Consider the following 13,950-nt stretch of genomic DNA (forward strand, 5'->3'; position numbering starts at 1 on the left):
AAACACCCATCAAATCATTGCACTTCTCCGCTTAACGTCTGTCACTGGCTGCATGTTGCCTACAACACAAGTCCGGCTTCTTGGCTCTGCAGCCAAGACCAGCTACGATCCGGCCCCGCCCACCTGTCTGAGTCAGTGCCTGTCCCCCTGTCCTCTGCACCCCTTCTCCACGGGCTTCCAAAGGCAATACACAGAGGGGCAAAAAGGGCTCCCTGATGTGGTCTCAGTGAAGATGCAGCAGAAGACCATGGGTACAAAAGGCCTCAGGGGGCCATGCACCCACAGCCACCTGTGTAAGAGCCCATGAGACAGTGTCCTTGGCTACCCTGTGTGTTATCTCCACCAAGAGTCAGTGTTTTTCCACTGATCTTCTGCACACATTTGCTTCTTATCTCTTCCCTGTCCTTGTCCATGACTCTGCTTTCCTGGAAGCACTCTTGGTTTCGCGTGCGATCAGGTATGCTGAACATGCCAGTCCCAGCAATTGCAAAGGGCACAGGCTTGTCTGTATGGAGCCCGAAATACACAGGAACAGGGAGTATTACAGCAGTGTGACAGAGACCAGGGTGCCAGCAGCTTGCCAGGGCAGAGAGGAAACAGAGCTTCTGGATAGCCATGGCTCAAGGGAGACCCAGCACCCATCCAGTCCTCCCTCCCTCCCCCTGGGGCCTTGTAGCTGCCACATTTTCTGGTGTTACCGCCCCGGATAGGGGTCATCTTGCTCAGCTTTCCTCAGGCCTCCCATGCATCAGTCTTGCTAGTTCTGTCCTAGAAGTGTTAGATTCTCTCTGCACAGCCTAGCTAACCTCCATTAGCTTCAGGACTCCATCCCAGACAGGGCTGAGTGCACCTTACTAGGCCAGCGAGAAAGAACTCCATGTCTCCCTCACTCTCAGATCAGGTGGACAAGTGACTCAAGAAACCAAACGATTGCAGCAGTCTAACTCTGAGAAGGCATTGGGCCAGCCCTTTCCTGCCTTTAATCTTCTCCCCCATCCTCTGATGAAGGTGTTATCTTCCCCATTATTCAGAAGTGGAAGTGAAAATTCAGGCTCAGTAATTTGCTTGAGCTGAGATTTCAACCCAGGTCTAATTGCAAAGATTGCTTTCTTCCACTATATTTGTTGTGCTTAGTATGGGCCTGATACTCTGTAAGCACTTGACTTATAACAACTCATTTAAACCTCACGACATATCTAAGAGGGAGAGACTATTACCTCCATCTTACCAAGGAAAAACTGAGGCCCAGAGAAGTTAAGTTACTAATGTCACACAGCTGGTAAGTAGCAGAGACAAGATTCATCCTGGTGACCTGGCTCCAATCTGTGCTCCTACAGTCTCTCTGAGCTACAGCTTCAGAAGGTTGTCAGCATAACCAACACTTCTTGAACACCTTTTGGGGCAGCACAGCATGAAGGCACTAAGAGAGGAACATAGATGCATATGCATCCTTGCACTCAATGAGCTTTTACAAAGTTCAGCTAACAGGTCAAGGGGGCATGAGGCCTTTACAAGATATGCTGAGAGTCATGTCTACCCTGCATCTCAAGGTTTACTTCTAAAACTATAACAGAGTTCCTTTTTGGAAATCTTTACAATGCACAGGCCTCTAGGCTGTCAGAGAGGCTGAGAAATAGCAAAAGCCTGTCTTTGGCTTTATCTCCTTAGATAGAGGAGAAATCCACAGTTATGTGGGATCTAAGGAGAGCCAAGCTTTTGATACTGTCCAGCTCTGCCTGCAGTGGAAGGTGGTGGCCAGCAGAAGATGACCATGGGCGCCTGACCCCAGCAGCCCAGTGACAGCTCCAGTCTATGCCCAGGTCTTCCACAGGCAGCCGGCAGGCTTTGTCTGGGCATCTGTGCAAGCTCTTTGGTCCCTGTGGACACAGGTGGGGCTGGGGCAAGGCCTGGGAGCTGCTTGGGTCAGGGACACTGGTTTCTGCCTCTGTTCTCCCTGGGATTCTCTTGGGCAACCCTGGCTCATAGCATATGGTCAATTAAGAACACACACTCTGGAGTCACTCAGAGCGGGACTCAAGCTGAGACCTCAGGCAAGTTGCTGAATCCCCCTAAGTCCACTGATACTTTATGCATAGAGTGGTACCAGTGGCAGTCCTGGGGGTTAAGCATGACACTCATGCAAAATACTGGGTCTGGCACACAGCCAGTGCTCCCTAAATGTTGGCTATTAATAATAAGCTTCTAAAACCAAGTCAACTTGTGAAACCTTCTGCCCCTTACTGGCATCCCCTACCCCAATTAGTCACAATGTTCTCTGGGTTCACACAGTATGTCACATATACATCTGCTCTGACACTTGTCATACTGAACAGTGTGTCTGTCTGTCTCCTCAACTGGACTTCATCTAAGGACTGAGGCTTATCTATGTGCCCACACAGAGGCACTGTGAGAACTGGCTGGGCTAATTGGCTAAACAGAATCTTATCCTGTTCTGCCTTCCTGACCCACAAGCCTCCCTAAGCTCTGGTTGCACAGACTGTGAGTGGAGGTCTGAAGATATGTTTCCTGTTCTAGGAAATGGTTTCCTCTAACGACCTTCTTTGCTACCTGTGGATAAAGTGAAGGTTTCTATGGCCAGGATTCTCACCTGGCCCTGGCCAGCTAGCTCACTACACACATGTGGGCAATACGTTGCTATTGACTCTATATAAAGAGCTCCGCCCAGTGCTCTGGGCGACATGGTGGCATGGCTGCAGGGCTACAAGGCTGCTGGAGTGGTGGCAGTGCCGAGGACAGAGACTGAGACAGCTGCGGGGGTAGAGAGGCCCAGAGGCAGACACCGGCTTGCTTCATGCAGACTCGCTCTGAGTGGACGGGATTCTCATGCTTGACCATGGGAATAAAGTTCTATATAACCCTTTCACCCCAAGAATGTCCCACTGCCATTTTTCAGTCTCATTGCACCCATAGTGAACTTGTCTGGGGCTGACACCCATTCGCAAGACATTACCACATGGCCTTCCTCCAACAGTGAAACCCAGGTAAGGAAGCAGGAACTCAAACCATGAGCCAGGTTTCTAGGTCCAGTCAGCAGAAAATGCTGATATTCTTGCTTCCTTGGGCTTTTGACTGCTCGGCCTCACCGAGCTCTCTGTATTGCAACAGTTTCCTAAATTAGCCCCTACATTTTTTTTTCTCTCCTCCAGTTTTTCCTGTACACCAGTGCTTCTCAAAGTTTAACATGACTTCAGACCACCTGGAGGTCTTACTGTGATGAGGCCATGGTGCTGCAGACCTACAAGCTCTGGGAGATTCAGGTATTGCTCATCTTCACTCAACACTTTGAGTAGCTAGGCTGCACCCTGTGGCCAGGATGAACTCTTCCTAATGCATCACTATGATCATGTCGCTTCAGTAGATTTGAATAGACCTTTTACCCAAAGACTTGTAAGAATGGCAAATAAACCTATGCCAAGCTGTTCAATGGCATTAACTATTAAGGAAAAGCAGGTTAAAACCAGAATGAGATTCTACCACACACCTATCAGAATGGCTAAAATAAAAAATACAATACCAAGGAGCAGCGAGGATGCAGAATGACAGTAACATCGCATACACTGTTGAGGAGAACTACTTTGCAAAACAGTTTGGCAGAGTTTTTTTTTAAGTTAAACATACATTTATAAACACTCATTTGACCTGGGACTCTTAACTCTTAAATGCTCAGAATTTGCTAAAGTGAATGGAAGACTTATGTTCATGCAAAACCCTGTACATGAATGTGGTTAGTGGGTTTATTCATAATCACCCAAACCGGACATAACCCAGATGTCCTTCAGCTGATGAAGGGACGAACAAGGTGTGAGGCCCCCACACAATGGAGTACTGCTGAGCAAAAAGGGGATGGATGCTGGGCACACAAACCATGGGTGGGTCTCTGATGCATCATTCTAGGTGAAAGAAGACAGATTCAAGAAGCTACTTGCTGCATAATTCCATGTACAGGATATTCTGGAAAAGGCAAAACTACAGAGACAGACAACAGATCAGAGGTTATAAGAGGCTAGTGTGGGGAGAAGATTGGCTGAGGGACTTTGTGATATGATGGGAATGTTCTGTAGCTTGATCTTTGTGGTGTTTACACGATTATGTGCATTTGCAAAACTCAGAACACTAAAATGGATTAATTTTACTGCATGTAAATTATATCTCAAAACAGCAACAAAAAAACTTTTGGTGGCTCCCATTTGCCCAAGGAATTAAAGCCCACACTCCAGACTCCCTACCCTTTCCAGCCATTCGTACTTTTTATTTTCTTTAAACACTGGCTAAACTGCTGTCACTCAGTCATGCCCTGGATTTTCTTCTTAGTATGTCTCACCTCTTGGAGCACCTTCTTCCTTTACAAAATAGGTAGATGATAAACACTGAATGAATGAATGGGTTTTCCCAATAATATTCTTTGATTCCCATTGAAAAAAAATGGTGCCAGGGAAAGAAAATCCTGCAATTGTGCCCCTTTCTTTCAGGGAGGAGCTCAATCATTTGTAAGGTTGGTTCTTTGTTTTATTCTGGTTGATTCTTTGGACCCAGGCAAATTGAACCCCGGGTGTGTTCACGAGGCAGTGAGGAGCAGTTGGCTGCCTGGGAAGGGCCCTGTCCTGGCATGCCTCCCACCAGCTCAGGACGCCCCGAGGCTCCTGTCTCCGCCCTAGGTGAGGAGGGGCCAGCCCCGCTGACAGGAGGATAGCCCCGCTGACAGGAGGAGTCCAGGTGGTGTCACCGGCTGGCCTGGTGGTGATGGATGCCCCTGGCCTCACTTGTTGGAAGAGCTCCTCATGTCCCCACATCCGCTGTCTTCCTCTAGGGGAGGCGCCCTCCCTGTCAGGCCGACCTCCCTGAGCTGCCTCCCCAGAGCCTCTCACCAGCTCGTCAGTCCTCACCGCAACCCTGGCGTGCTGACAGACTTCCAGGAGGAAATGCATGGGGATGCCTCCTGAGAGCTGACTCCATGGCTGTTCACAGTGAGACGGTAGTTTGGGAGTCTCAACCAAGAACCCCAAATCTTTGACTAATTCCCTGCTATGAAGATAAGCCCTAAAGGAAAGATACACACACATGCGCATATAAATACACACAGGAGAAAAAAATTATATTCCTGATTGGGTCTTTGGCCACAGATCCCACACTGTCTCCTGGTGAGCTGGTAGGAGCCACACTTTTTTCAGGCTTAGGCGGTGTTGCAGCCTTAGTGAAAAACTGGCTCAGGGTGACCTACTTCTTCATTTGAGACCTCCTCACCTTCTCATTTTTGAGGACAGGAAAGACAAATCACAGAAACAGAAGGGGAGGCTGGATACCTCTGTCAGGCTTCCTCTGACAACATGGTCTCACTGTCTTTGCTCAGTCCATGGTCAGCATCTCTTTCTCATGATGGGGAAACTGTGGAGGGGTCCCAAGAGGCCCCTGAGGTCCAAGGATGGTGACATAGAAAAATTCTAAAAACCTGCAACATGTACATAAACTTCCTGCCTGGGACAGTTATATAAATTGTGGGGCCCAGTGCAAAAAGAAAATATGCAGTCCCTTATTTAAAAAAGCAGGAAAAAACTGCCTTTAAAAGTGCCAAAATATAAAATTTTTTCAGTTCATCTGCAGTCTCTATTTACCATGGTGTTGTTTTATTTGCTATATAATGTTGTAAGTAAAATTAACATTTTAGGTTATTAGAATGAATTTTACCATTCATCTTGAGATTGTGCAATCCCTGTTTTAAATGCAAATATAATAGCACTTAACTCATATGTAGAATCCCTGAAATTCTCCAGTTTTTATTTCATAGCTTGCATATGCCATGTATTTCCCTCTTACTGGAACAATGGAGACACTGCACAAAACTAATGTAGTTGTTTTGTTTCATATCTTGCTATGCACATGTTTTACTAATACCCTCCAACTTCAGCTTGCTGATGAGTAGGAGGACTGGAAGGAAAAGGAACTCTGGGTTGGCCTCTCTTTCTCTTTCCTTCTTTGTCTTCCTGTCTCCCTCTTGCCACCTTCTGGTGAGGTCACTGTCCTGACCCTGGCTGCCCTCCTGGCTTATCAGGAGGCTCTCCTGTGAGAATGCTGATGTCTGCAGTGAGGCCACAGGCCCTGGATCTACCCAGAGCTGCAGACCTTCAGAAGCCCAGGAACTTTGAAGCACTGAGCCACGTTTGTCTCCCTTCCTAAGTCTTCTCATATTTTGTCATTAAAATAGTGGCATAATAGTTAGCATGATGGAGCATCTATTATACTGGACACATACCACATAACCATGCACAATCAGAACTGCTTAGGGCCCTGTGTCTCAGATTCCCAGGGACAGAAGCTTCTCCAGCTTTGGTCTGCAGCCTCTCCCGGAAAGCCCACACATGACTCCGTCAGACTGGGCTTGGAGACAGGGGACAGGAGATAGCAAACTGCGACCCTGTTGTCTTCTCCATGCACAGGGACCACAGCGTTCCTGCCACCCTTCCGTTCTCTGATGGACTCATATGAAAATCAACCATGGGTTCTCCTTACCTTAGTGAGACAAACCTCAGGAAAAACAACTTAGGCTAAAAGAAGGAGCCCCTTACATGCTCATACATGCACACACACACACACACACACACACAGAAACAGCACAGCCTAATTTGAATTTAAGCCCTGGATGTAGGGGCCCTCTTACTTCACTGAGAATCATCTCCCACCCTCCCTTCCCAGGCCTCTGATGGATATTGTGGGCGTGATGCAGGAGGCAAGCACCCCTGTCTGCCCTTCGGTACTCTCCACCTCATCATGACACTTTCATTTCATTATAACATTTACAATCATAATTTATTACTTACCTACTTATCATCTCTCTCCCACCATTCTAGGATGGCAGCTCCATGAAAGCAGGGTCTTCATCTGTCACGTTCCCTGCAGTAACTCAAAAGCATATAGAACACACTCGATATGCATTAGGTGAACAAATGAATGAATGAATAAGTGGTATCTTTTGTTGCGTTTGTTACTTTTCCTTAGCACCTGCATTGCCCATGAGCCCTCTAGACTCTCAAAAGCCAGACCCCATAAATCACCCAAAGGGTCAAGTCCCTCAGAGGCAGATATATGGAAGGGCTCAGGCATCATGCTCTGTCTCTTTACTATGGCCAGCATCTGGGCAGCAGATTGGAAGGGCCTTCAGCTGACTGAGGGATGCCTGGGACCCCATGAGCACAGCCAGCAGGAGCGCCACATGCCGCCAGCACCAAGGAAACCAGGCACCTTGCCATCCAAACTTTCTCTTTCAGGCTGAGGGGCACCATCTTCTGACTCCTTTTACCCTTCCAGCTCGTGCTTGGGGTTCAGTTGGTAGGGACATTAGGGTGAGAGTAAACAGGGTGTTTTGCTCCAAGGGTGTTCGCCTGGGCACAAGCAGACCCTGGCTGCCAGCTGGTGTTGGAGCCCTTCAGCAGTTGCTGCTCATCCCTGGGTGGGGACGGCCCCAGGCGAGAGGGGCAGCAAGGCAGCAGAGCAGACCTTTGCAGGCCCAGGTGCCCTGCAGCGGGGGTTAAAAATGCGAGTTACACTGCACTGCCCTTACGAGCAAAGTGTATTGTTTTACTCTACCAGCTCACTTGGAGACTAATTAGCTCAGGGACCCAAAGGGGAAGGTTGCAGCCCTGATCCCGGGAATCCTTGGCCTTGGCCTGTGTTCATGGACCCAACGCACGTCATCAGCACTTGATTCCAGAGCAGTTTGTGTATGTTGGTGGGTGGTCCAGGGTCTTAGCCCATGGGTTCCCAAAATAAACAATTTCTAAGTGTCCTTTTTCAAAAAGGAATAAAATTTTTTAAATTACAGAGTTAATACATAAACACTGTGGAAAAACATTAAAATGAAAGATAACTGCATAAATATTCATATATATATCAATTAAGTATTTTTCAATATATACACACAAATATAAATATATGTACATAAAGCAGTGCTTTTTGTAGTTTTATCAGGGGTTCAAAATACAGTTCATATAAAAGTTTGTGCTTTTTTAGCAAAATACTGTAAGTATTTCTCTATGTCATTAGTCTGCTTTTTAATGGCTACAGATTATCCCATTGTATGGATATATGACAATTTACCTAATCATTCCCCTGGACATTTATGTTAACTTATGAATTATTAATATAATAAAAATACAGCACTAAACACATATTGTGAGTCAAAGGTAGGCACATATATATGAAAGCTGCTTGTTTAAAAAACTTGTGCCCTGCAATATCTACCTCAAACCTGCAGAATGTATGAATTGTATATAAATATATGTGTAAAAAATGATGACTTTGGAAATCATCAAACTGCCAGGGTCCTGCTGGCACTGAGCATTTGTTCTTCCACTTGAGAAGTTCCAGCAGGGAATGTCTGTTTGTGCTGGTGTGTGTTCTGAACAGAGGGTCCTCCCCAGGTCTGAGTAACACTCCTGTTCCCAGTACACATAGCCTATTCTCCACCGGATCTAGAGGCACATCTTCCCAGATGCCCGTGGCTAAGGCAATGACTACACTTTTGATTCAGAGCTTCAGAAGATACCTCAGTGTTAAGTCACCCCCCAGGAGAGGCTGTTTCACATTCAAGGACTGTGTCACCTGTGGGCTGGAACAGAACTCAGCTGCTCAGCTGGAAGTCCAGAGCTCAAGTGTATCAGAGTGCAAGCTACTGAGACCAGGAAAGACCCTTGGACTGAGGGTCAGCCATGGGCCCACACCTACAGCGTATAACTGTGGGCTACATCCTCAGGCTCCTGCAGGTCGGCCTCCAGGCTGTGCAGACACTCCCGTGGACCCCAAATCCCACATACACCATCTACCCTTCTTCTCACTCCTTTGGTTAATACATTAGAAACTGGCTAAAGGAAGAGGGTGGTCACGGATATTTGGACCTCCTAGGGAGTCTTCATGGACTGCAGTAACGTCACTATAGTCTAGCTGGAAATGCAGTAGCAGAATGCCAGAACCCCTTGCAAACCTGCGGGTGAGCCTGAAAGTTGGACTGTAAAGACCTAGAACTTGTTTTCAGCCCATAGGTGACACAGCCCTTAATGTGAAACACCCTTTCCTCAGGGGGGTGAGTTAGCACTGAGGTATCTTCTAAAACCCTGAGTCACTCAACTCCGGGAACTAGGGGTGTGGACCACACTGGAACTCGCTGGATCATTTTCAGTGTAACTTGGACCCACCCTAAGCATCTGGGGGACCTGGAAGAGACCCATGTCGTCTGGACTAGGCCCCAGGTGCAGGCAAATGGTAGACAACCTTCAGACTTTCCGGGACCCCTCAGTTCCCGGGCCCACAAGGAAATCCCAAAGGCTCGAGAGACTCCAGAGCCGCCTTGGACTCGCCCCACTTTCTGGCTCTGCCAAAGAGTGAAAAAAAAAAGAGGCTGAATGAAGGAGTGCTTGAGCAAACACATCAGAGCCTCTGCAAAAGCAGAACTCGGCAATGGCCCTCTGCCTGGGCAAGGGATGGCCTGAGGGAGTTAGCGGGGAGGCCAGGATGTCCAGGGAGGCCTGAGGCCCCACAGGAGGAAGAGGGTGGCTGGCACTCGGCACCCACGCCAGGATTCAGGAGACCCCTGAGCTCACTTGCAGGAGCTTGGGCAGGCTGTGCCTCTGCTCTCAGTTTCCCTGTCTCCACTATGGGAAGAATGGACACAACTTCCATGCTTCATTTGTGAGCTAATAAAGACTTGAACGTTTTCACTGGAAAACTGTTATGTGTACCCACAACACAGGCCTTCCCTGCTGACTCTGGGGCTGGTGGCCAGCTTTTCCCAATGTAATTGTGGTTTCAGAACTTGATTTGATCCATGTACTAAGGAAACCATATTTTTAAAAACCATGTTCTACTGAAATCCTCCTTCACTATTTTCACCCAAGAGCTCAGCAAGAATTCAAGGTGAGAAGCCTGAGGTGCCCGCAGGCAAGAAGGGAGGTGGGGGCCCAGGCCTTGAATGAGTCGCTAGTCTTGGCCTAGTGCAGTAAGAGGGGCAAGTGTTTTAGATAAAATATCTGAAAGGTTCTTAACAAAAAAGGTTGTCTCTACTGGTTAACCATTTTTATTCCCCTTTGCAAATGATAGAATTGAGGATTCTATAAATTAACTAACTTATCTAAGTTCCTATACCTAGTTAAGCAGCAGAAATAAGATTTTAAAATCAGGTCTGCTTGATTCCAAAACTGAGGCTGTCTCTCCCCATCAAATCCCTCCTGCTCTGCACAGTGGACATTTCTTTCTGATAAGGACTGAATTCTAGGGACAAAAAGTAAACAAAGAAAGCACCTGGATTTCTAAGGTCTTGACTCGGTGATTCTAGTTCCCCATGGAAGGCTAAGGTAGGGAGGCACAGTCACCAAGACCTGGGTCTAAAATCTGTCCTTCCAAATACCACAAAGCACTGGTCTGGTGCAGGTGAAATCATGCACCCACCTCAGACAGAGATACAAGGCAAAGTCTGCAGTCCTCAGCGGCGGTTTGGAGCCTCCTGCTGCTCTGCCTGCTGGCTCCAGTACCAGCTTCCCAAGGAGGGTAGCTGTGGGTCAGACGTGGCCCTCCTCTGGGGACAGCTCTTTCCCCCAAATCACAGCCCAGACAAGGACTGCTGAAAAAAACATGTGGCAATTACTTCCACAGTGATTTCAACTGTTACTCTCAAATGTTGGCTTCCTCTGCCTTGGAAGATTTGAGTAAGTTGAGTGGAAAGAATAACAAATATTTTTAGAGTACTTTATTTGGTTTACATAGGAAATTGCTGTTTTTTTGTAGATCAAAAGCAGTTAAATACCAACAGCTTCACATGGTTCAACCTTATGTGAAGCTTATTGACTGATAAAACCGATCAGTCAACTCATCAATTAATCCAACCAACCAGCCAGTTAACTGGGGAAACAAAACTAACTCGTGAAGCAATCATAAGACTAAATGATGTAGTGATGGCATTTTACAAAGCAACATTTACACGTGTTACTGAGATTTCCAAGGTCTTAAGTGGCAAGGCCATGTGGGTGTCCAAGTCCTTCTAAATGCCTCAAATCCTCCCAAGTGGCCCAGGCTGGCTCCTGACAGTGCCTGGGGAGTGGGTGGGGTTAGATGGGCAGAGCGGATGGGGAGGGGATTCTAGATAGAGAGGAGCATGGCCAAGACACTAGGTCGGACTACGCTCAGTGTATCTGGGACATGGAGAGAAAACAACTGATGGAATAGAAGCATTTAGGAGGGTGTGGGTGACTACGTTGGAGAGAAAGAGTGGTGTTTAATTATTGAGGGTCTTAAAAAATTAGGCAAGGGAGTTTGCATTTTTAAAATCATCATTCCCAGTGCTGGAAGGAACCAAAAGATGTAATCTGTGGTAGCCCATAGATTTCAGACAGGAAAGATGCTGCCTTCTTAATTTTACAAAACAAAAACTGAGGCTCAGTGGTTGGTTATAGGTGGAGGGAAAGATGAAGTCATGATTTCTGGCTTCCTTATCTGTTGGTTATTACACCTCATCACACTGAACTGGACTTGCCCTTCAGATTAAAAAGTAACTGTTTTGCCTAACAAGCTGTCTTATTTACAGGCTGTTATTACTATGTAAAACTGTTTCACATTTCTAAAGTGGTAACAAGGCAGCATAGGCTCTTCAGGAGAATTTCTTAGCAGTGATAGAATAAAAATGTTTCAGAAAGATTAGCCTGTCAAAAGCAACTAAATAGATCAGGAAAGAGGGAAACTGGACTCAGGGAAAGGGACAGATCAGGCCTCAGAGATGCATTAGTTCTGGGGCCTGGGAATTGTAGATGATGCCAGAAGAATGATGATCCATTGATAGGACTGGGGCGGGCCAGCACGAGAGCCAGCTCTGGATGGAAGAGAGGTTAAGTTTAAGGGAGCGAGGAGGCTGCTTGGAGGACAATGGGGATATACGATTAGGTAGCCATCCATGCATGGTTGATACTGGAAATGGAGATTTAGGAGTCATTAATGCTGAGGTAAAGAAAGAAACTACAAGAATGGGTGATCAGTTCACCAAAGGCAGTCTTGTAAGAAGACTCAAGTCCTGTGGTGAAGGTGACCACTTGTATGCCAAAATCCATGTCCCCTGCCATAAAATAGAGTCATTGCTGGGGAAGGTACTTGCTCCTCCCAGCTCCCCTTGCTAGAAAATAGAAAATCTAGAAGCAGCCATTGACCAGTTATCTCCTGTGGGAAATGATCATAAGTGACAAGTGTCACTTGCAGGCCAAAGTCTTAAAGCAGACATGCCTCGCTTTCTCTTTCTCCTCTCTGGTCAGCGGCACACACATAACAGTGAGACCCTGGAGTCCAGGGGGTAGGGATGGCCATTGACAGGAAGGAGCCTGGGTCCCTGGGGAGAGGAAATCCACCTGCCAACAGGAAAAGCCACTGTGTACTGATACATGCATGAGAAATAGACTTCTTTTGTGATTGGGCCATTGTAATTTTTGGAACTGTTTGTTATTGAAGATTGGCCTACAGCAAGGGCTCTTAAGAAATGGCAGGTTGGATGTGAATGTCAAGGCAAAGGGGGCACAGACGCCAAATATTCAGCTAAGGAAAGAGGACTGATCAAAGAAATAGAAGAGGAACTTCAGAAGTGCAGTGTTGTAGACAGCAAGGGAGGCGCAGCCTCAGACAGAAAGGAAGTGGCCGTCCGTGTTATGTGTCCAAAGACAGGGGAGGACAATCGATCGTGAGGGAAAAAAATATTTGACCAGCATTAAGATTGTTCACGACCTTCCAGAAACAAAATACATATACAGACAGGCATCTCAGAGAAAACCGAAGGCCCCAGAGCCAGCATTCTCTCTTTCCACTTGTTTTGCTGTTGGGCTTTTCTCTCCTGGCTCTGAAGGAGTCTGAACTTCAGAACATCCCCAGAGACTATCCCCAGCACAGTCCAAAACCAATGGAAAAGTGACGTGAAGCCTGCCATTATGTAACACGGTGGAAGAGCCCCTTGGTTAGGCTGCTTTACGGGAACCAACTCCTGCCACATCTGGGACTGTAAGCCCACAGGACGAGCAGAGGAGGCTTTTTTGTTTTTAAAAGGAAAGGGAAAGGAAGAGTTCAAGACTCAACCCAGACTGACTGCAGTGTCCCCTCTGGGAGACAGCAGATGGGGTCCTCCTGCCTGGGCTGCGACAAGGAGCAACACCTGCAGGTCAGAGGAAGCGGCCAGCACAGGGCTGCAGCCAGCAAGGGCTGCAGCCAGCACAGGGCCACAGCGAAGACCCGCCAGCATCCAGGCCAGCTTTCTGTACTGGGGGAGTCTGCTAGAAAACAGGCTAAACCATGCAATCTGCTTTCTCCTGCCTTATTTAGTTATATTAGTCTAAATGAAGTACAAAAACAAAACAAAACAAATCCCCAGTACATTTAAAGAGGTCTTTCTGCTCACCATGAGGTCAGACTGAGCTTTGGAATCAGACCAGGGTCCAAATCATGACTCGCCCCACACGATGGAGGTGGGATGCCTGGGTGGGATGGAGCAGCTCTATCCCCATCTCCATCTGCCTCCACAAGCCACCCCAGACACAAAATAAAAATAGTAGCACATATATCATAATGTGAACCATGATTAAATACATCGTTAGAAAATGCAAATGAGGCATATGCAGCTTCCTGATACATCTCCAGTTTCTCATTCCAACCCCATTTTGCCCCTGAGCTTCTCTGATGGCAAATCCCTGGGGCCTCCACTGGCTCCATGAATGAATGTCTTCTTGCTCTTGGCACGTTGTCTAGCCCCCTCTGACCTTGGATTCTTTGTCGAGGAAGCAGCCTCCCAGGGCTGTGGTGAGGACTACCTGAGGTGACACCCACATCACCTGTTTGCTCCCATGCCCCACCTCCTGGACAGAAGCTTGGTCATGGTCTGGTCTGGAAGTGGCCTTGGCTACTGTGTGAGTTGGGGCTTAGATA

General features: G+C 47.3%; 1 long non-coding RNA gene across 1 annotated transcript in view; it reads left to right on the top strand.

The window, feature by feature from the left end:
- LOC130683381 (uncharacterized) overlaps nucleotides 1–13,950 on the top strand; it is a 91,244-nt gene that overhangs the window by 38,691 nt on the left and 38,603 nt on the right. The window contains exon 2 of the long non-coding RNA XR_008997063.1: nucleotides 3,168–3,278. This is a non-coding gene — a long non-coding RNA (uncharacterized LOC130683381). The remainder of the gene's footprint in view (nucleotides 1–3,167; nucleotides 3,279–13,950) is intronic.

Source organism: Manis pentadactyla, chromosome 4 (assembly GCF_030020395.1).
Source record: "Manis pentadactyla isolate mManPen7 chromosome 4, mManPen7.hap1, whole genome shotgun sequence".
In the NCBI taxonomy this organism is placed as follows: domain Eukaryota; kingdom Metazoa; phylum Chordata; class Mammalia; order Pholidota; family Manidae; genus Manis; species Manis pentadactyla.